Source organism: Tamandua tetradactyla, chromosome 7, assembly GCF_023851605.1.
Source record: "Tamandua tetradactyla isolate mTamTet1 chromosome 7, mTamTet1.pri, whole genome shotgun sequence".
Taxonomy (NCBI): domain Eukaryota; kingdom Metazoa; phylum Chordata; class Mammalia; order Pilosa; family Myrmecophagidae; genus Tamandua; species Tamandua tetradactyla.
The window spans coordinates 99,172,981-99,179,743 of record NC_135333.1 but is presented as its reverse complement, the minus strand read 5'-3'; the positions used below and the strand labels follow the sequence as shown (position 1 = coordinate 99,179,743).

Genomic DNA, 6,763 nt, shown 5'->3' with positions numbered 1-6,763 from the left:
GAAAGTTTCAACAAACATGGCAGACAAGACTCAATGCCCTTAACTCAGAGAATACTTTCAGAGTCAATAAGAAAAATACTGACACACCAATAAATACAGGACATAAACAGATAATTTTCCAGAAGACAAATGATCAGTAAATGTGGAAAAAGTGTTCAATATATTTACTAATCAGGGAAATAAAAATTACAACCACAGTAAAATGCCTTTTTCCTGTTTATTTGGCAAATATAACAAAGCTAACAAAAAGTGATACTGAATAAGAATACATGCACACTATTTGTTAGAATGCAATATTCTAAAAACTTTCTGTGAAGTGTAGAACTGAAAATTGGAAAAACTTTGTATTTTTGACTCAGGTAAGCCCACACCTAAAAATACATTCTAAGGAAGCAATAAATGATGTGGGCAAATATTTACATATAATCTGATTCTTCACAACATGATTTATAATCATGAACATTTGGAAATAATCTAGATGTTCAAAATTGGGTCATGGTTATCAACTAATGAAATATCCAAATCATGGAAAATTATACTATCATTAAAAAAGCATTTTAAGAAGAATACTAAGTAGCCTGGGAAAATGCTCACAAAATACTGTTGTCCAATATATATATAAAATTATAAAATTACTGATACTACTCCTTTTTAAAAATTAGTATTCCAAGAAAATGTATCAATTTTTCTTTTACACCTTTCTATATTTTCTACATGCATAAAAATTTAACATACATAAAAACAGAAAAATAACACCAAACAAAAGCTTTACCAAAGACTAAAGCCTTTTGAAAGGTCACAGTTTACCTGAGAGCTATGTTGTACAGCTTCTCTCAGTATATTGAAAACAGTATTGCTACAGCTACTGTGTGGCAAAGTTACATAAAACAATAGGAATACGCTCAAATATTGTCCTACGTCAATTTATTGAGGAAATTGTGCTGCTATATGTTAATTCAATTCACTTGATTAATTTTATTATGTCAAACAAGTCGCCAAAGGTCACCAGCCATGAAGTTATACAATGAGTTTTCCATATTTTGCTCAGGAACAAAAATCAAATACAAAGAAATATTGAAGTGAATTTGAAAACTGCCCTTCGGCATCTTTGTGGGATATTTTTTCCCCCAAAATGTGGCAATTAAAGGTCAGAAAGTACAGTGGCAGAAAAGAAGGATGCAAAGGGAATGGGTAAAATGTACAAACAAGTTTTTGCTAGATTTCATTTTCAAAGTTTCAGATCTTTTCAATTTTTTTTTATGTTTTGCACCAAAAAGGTGTCAATACTTTTCATTCCACGCTTGTCAACTTTAGCCAAAGCCTTCTGAGCTGCAGTCACTTTGCTATTTTTCTTTTCAGTCTTCAAATCTTTAGTGTTAAATTTAGTGTAATCTTTTGCTTCAACGGGCTCATCTGATAACTTTATTTTCTTTGGCAGAGGGTTTGGCAATGAAGGCAAAGGTTCTGGAAGCTTTAAGTATTTAGATAAGTCATCACTTAATTCTTTAGAAATGTATTCAGATATCAGACCATGGGTATAACGAATATAATCCTCTTCCTTATCTCTGGACACCTGGCCATCAGGTAAAAAGATAGCTGACTGCACCCGGGCTCCCACAATGACGTTATCGGCTTTTAATGCTGCTGTCATCTAAATCACCTTTTTTTGCAGCCACTTTAATGTCTTCTCTTTGCTGTATTTGTAATATTTCCTTCCATCTATTTATTTTTCCTCCGTCACATGGCAAAGTCACTTCTCCAGTTCAGGAAATTGTAGCAACAAGACACAGTTTGGAAATATGTCATCCACCACTACTTGATCTAGAGGCTGAAACTTTCCCTCTTTATCAGCCTTCCTGAGATAGTAGAGAATGAGAAATAAGGGGTCCACTTGTGTGGCAAAGTGGAGATGTCCTCCTTCCGGTGCTTCTGAGGATGAAGGTACAGGAAAGCAGTGTCATTCACTCTGCAAATAGCTCCTTCCATGGCCTGGGCTCCAGGGGGCTCACAAGTCTGCAAATACTGACTGAACTGATTGATTTATAAACCAAGAGTGGTGTTTTTCCTTGAAAACCTTTATTTCAAACAGCTGCCGCACACGCATATTGAACAAGTAAATGGCTCCTTCCCCTGAACATCGGTTAACCAATTTTACAAACATAAGGCCACTTTTGATCTTCTTTGGAGCATCTTTCAAACATTCTGGGAGCAGGAAGACGTACTGGCGCCAGCGCCCCGCGTCCCCATATTCCCCGCCCGCCGCCATGCCGCGCGCTGCTCCCGGAGCCCTGGGCTCGCCGGCCGGGGCTCGGGAGCCGCCAGTGGCAGGAGAACGGCCTACTGCCAGAGTGATAAATCTCTTGGCTTTAAATAAAAAGTCTAGCTTTTTTTTTTTTTTTTTTTTTCCTGCTACCTGTAGATTCATAGGAATTGGGGGAATTCAGATACCCTCTCTCCTAGGTACCAATACTTATTCCCAAACAAACAATACTATGGGATAGTTGGCCAAAGATAGCATATGCTCTGTAGAGCATATATTAGTTATTGGTGTTAAATGGTAATGGGATAAGAAAGAGGTAATCTTAGTGTGACAGAAGGAAAGTTAACTGTTGGTTACATGAGGCATTGAATTTTAGATAGCTTGTGTAGCCCTGCATATCCTGTTCCTGTTATTAAGCCAGCCCAAATGGTAAATAAAAACATATCTAATCAATCTTAAGAAAGGCACCAACCATATGTCAATCCAGTGACTGCAGAGTGGCCAAATCTTCACAAAAAGAGAATCCTAACATAACTATTACCAAACTTCCTAGTTCTTCAAGTTGGAGCAAGAGAATTAGAACATACTCATTAACAACAAAGGCCCTGCATTATTCTTTTCTGGAAAAAGACAGTAGTTCCTATGAGGTAAAAACTTTTCTTCCCATTGCTTTTTGTTTGTTTGTTTGTTTGTTTGGCCTGGGCAGACTCAAGGAATCAAACCCAGGTCTCCAGCATGGCAGGCGAGAATACTGTCACTGAGCCAACGTTGCGCCGCCTTTCCCATTGCATTTTAAAGTATCATTGTGCCATTTATTACTTGAGTCACTCCTTTAACAAAAATTTAATTACTTCCTGTAGTGAGATATATGCTATTTTAGCTAGTAGATACAAAATATCTAGAACTATTCTACATCCTGCAAAGGGAAAAAAATTTAATTTAGTCAAAATCAACAGTGCTAATACAATAAATCGAACCAGAAGACAACGCACCATTCAAGGGTAAGCAACATCAGTTCTGGAGAAGCAGTGGCTACATATCAAATCAAATATACATGAGTGTAGGTAAAGTCAATGATGACTTTCATACTCCATTTTTTCAAATCTATTCAATATGTGTCAATAACATTTGAAAATATATGTAAATCTTAGTGAAATTCATAAAAGATCCCTAGATTAAGATATATACTGAAATATTTCATCTTTATAAGGTATTGAACAAAGAAATCATTACTCAGAGCCATTATGAAATGATTTTTTAAAGGTCACTTAACTATTCTTGTCACTTTCTATAAAAACAGATGGAGTTATTCCCGAGTAAAGGAGCTCAGGGAACTAGTGACCCTTGGATGGGATCTCTTCTGAAATGAAGTAGTTCTCCATTATCAATCATTAAACACAGATTAGAATATCAGACATAATAAAGTTTCTGTGTGATTAAGGCTATGATAGGAAGAAATACTCTTGAATTCACTGAACTTTGATTTTTCAAAATAGCTATTTTGCTACCTTGTGAATTTTTCTACATTTACCTTCTTTCTAACTCATAAATACTCTATTACTGAAAGTGGTTAAAACAACAGATGTATGGCAAATATTGTTCACAGTATGTTCAATGATGCAAAAAGCTGAGCCTTGAATGGCCCACAGCAACCAAAAGTTAAATCTTATTGCCAACAAGCAACAGAGAAATGGCATCCCAATCTAAGCAAGCAAGTGGTTTCACCTTAACAGAACAAAACACTATTATATCAGCAAGGAAGGTTTAAAATGTCTAGTTCTAAAACTCAAACATAAAATCAAAAAACTAATCGCCATGAATGGGCCACAGTGGCTCAGCAGGCAAATTCTTGCCTGCCATGCTCTAGACCCGGGTTCGACTCCCAGTGCCTGCCCAGGCAAAAAAAGAAAGAAAGAAATTGAGGCCTTGGCTTTCTGTGGAATTTTTGGGTGGGCCACGGCAGCAGAGTGGCAGAGTTCTCACCTGCTATGCCGGAGACCAGGGTTTGATTTCTGGTACCTGCAGATGCAAAAAAAAAGAAGGATCGCCATTAAGTCTTCTCCATTCATTCTTACAAAGTCTTAAATTTTTCAAGCATAGAAATAGTTCAATGGCTTCAGTGCTTTTTAGTTTGTTAAACCTGCCAGATTGCAATATACCAGAAATGGAATGGCTTTTAAAAGGGGGAAGTTATTAAGTTGCAAGTTTATAGTTCTAAGGCTATGAAAATGTCCAAACTAAGGCATCTGGAAAAGATACCTTGATTCAAGGAAGGCCAATGGGTCCTGAACACTTCTGTCAGCTGGGAAGGCACATGGTGATGTCTGCAAGCTCTTCTTCTCACTTCATCAGGCTTCCCCAGGGTGTTTTCCTTCTCCATCTCCAAAGGTCTCGTCTGTGTGGACTGTCAGCACTAAAGCTTTTTCCAAAATGATTTTCTCTTAAAGGAATCCAGTAAGCAACCTCACCTTGAATGGGTGGAGACACATCTCCATGGGAACCAACAAATCAAAAGTTACCACCCACAACTGGGTGGGTCACATCTCCATGGAAACAATAAAAAAGATCCCACTGAATGAGGATTAAAGAAAATGACTTTTCTGGGGTACATGACAGTTTCAAACAGGCACAAGTGCCTATTAGATTTTATATATTTTCCATTAGGTAAGACACTTTTATTACCTGTACTAATATACGTCTCCTTAGTTCAGAATTTTATGTGCTTAATCACATTTTTAATGGTAGATTCTTCCTATGGACCCCAAACAAGCCACAGGATAGACTGCAGCAACATACAAATCAGGGGCAAGCCAAGGCATTAGTTTTGGAGAAGCAGTGGCTCAACAGCAAGTCAAATATATAGGTGTGGGTGAAGTTAATGGATAAAAATACCAAGTTCAATTCTCAAACCCTGTAATAACATATCAAAACCAAGTACAGTATAGTCGTTAAAGAGCATAGGCTTTGGAATCAGGCAGATCCTTGGTTTGAATCCTGTCTCCAGGACTGACAGTGTTACGTTGGGAAAGTGACATCATCAGTTTAAACCTCAATTCCCTTATCTGAAAAACTGAAATAATGTCTACTTCATTATATTGTTGTAAGAATCATGAGTTAGTATATGAATTACTTCAGTGTCTGTCACAGAGTTAAGATCAATCAAAAATTATTACTAAGTGTTTATTATGTACCAGCACTATTCTAGAAACTGTTCCAGGAGAGAAAGTGGATCTTGATGTTATAAAGCTTATATAAAGCTCAGTATATTTTAATATTTACCATTATTATCATTAGGCCATGAGGCAAAAATTAGGTTAAGATGTCCAAGTCGATATGAAGTTAAAGAGATAACAGAGTTATGAATCAGAACCCAACTTAGAAAGTAACGAAGGTAAATAAAGTAACCAGAACAAAATTTTAAGGCAGAAATATAAAGTGATCCAAGTGTATTTCTAGGATGGTGCCATTTTTAAAAAGCCATATGTATACCTTCTGGGTTGGGCTCAAAGCCATTTTAATAGCATCACTGGATTTACTTAGCGTCCACTTTGAGGAAAGCATTATTTTGGGACATACACATTTTTTAAGGAGGCAGTACAAAACAGGATTCTAGCTGTCAAAAGTAAATAGATACAGGGCAGACGATGGTGGTGCAGTGGCAGAGTTCTCACCTGCCATGCCAGAGACCTGGGTTCGATTCCCGGTGCCTGCCCATGCAAAAAAAAAAAAAAAAAATGTAAATAGATATAGCAATGAAGAGACTAAGACATGTAAAAAGTAACTGTTCTAGTTATGTAATACTGTTATAAAAATACCTCAAAATTTCTAGTGACTTGAAACAATAACATTTTTGTCATAAATCTGCAGTCTGAGCAGGGCTAGCCAGGACACTCATTTCTATTCTATTCAGCTTTAACTGAGGCTACTTGAAAGCAGGAGACTGGTTCACTCACAGGCCAGTACCTAAGCTATGAAGACCCAAAAGGCTGGGGGCTGGAAAAGATAGGACTTCTCAGATATTTTATACTTTATCTCGGTGTGGTCTCTTCACATAGTTTCCCAAACGTGGAGGACTTAAGTTCAGCCAGACTACTCAAATGGCTGCTCATGGCAGCAAAGGAATGTGTTCTGATAGAAAAATAAAGCACTTTTGGAAACTATGTCATCTTTCATGACATAGTCATGCAAATCATGCATCACTTCTGCTACATTCTATTTGTTAGAAATAAGTCACCAAGGCTGGCCCATATTCAAGGGAAGAACACTTAAGATTGTCAATGAAATTAAAAACACATCTTCTAGTACAAATTACTTCGATTATAACCACATGGAAAATACAATTCACAAGAAGTGTATTTTCACCACTGCAAAACTCTCACCTGTTATAGCACATGGCTCATGATCAAAGCCCAGGATCTCAAACCTATGGATGAGATTCCTCAGATTGTGTTCATCAAGTACAGTTCCTCAAGTATATCTACTATCAACCTGAAGACCTGGTTG

The 6,763-nt window shown here is 37.0% G+C and overlaps 1 pseudogene; it reads right to left on the bottom strand.

The window, feature by feature from the left end:
• Positions 1-1,148: 1,148 nt before the first annotated feature.
• On the bottom strand, positions 1,149-2,266 carry LOC143690549 (ribonuclease H2 subunit B-like; annotated as a pseudogene).
• Positions 2,267-6,763: the final 4,497 nt, after the last annotated feature.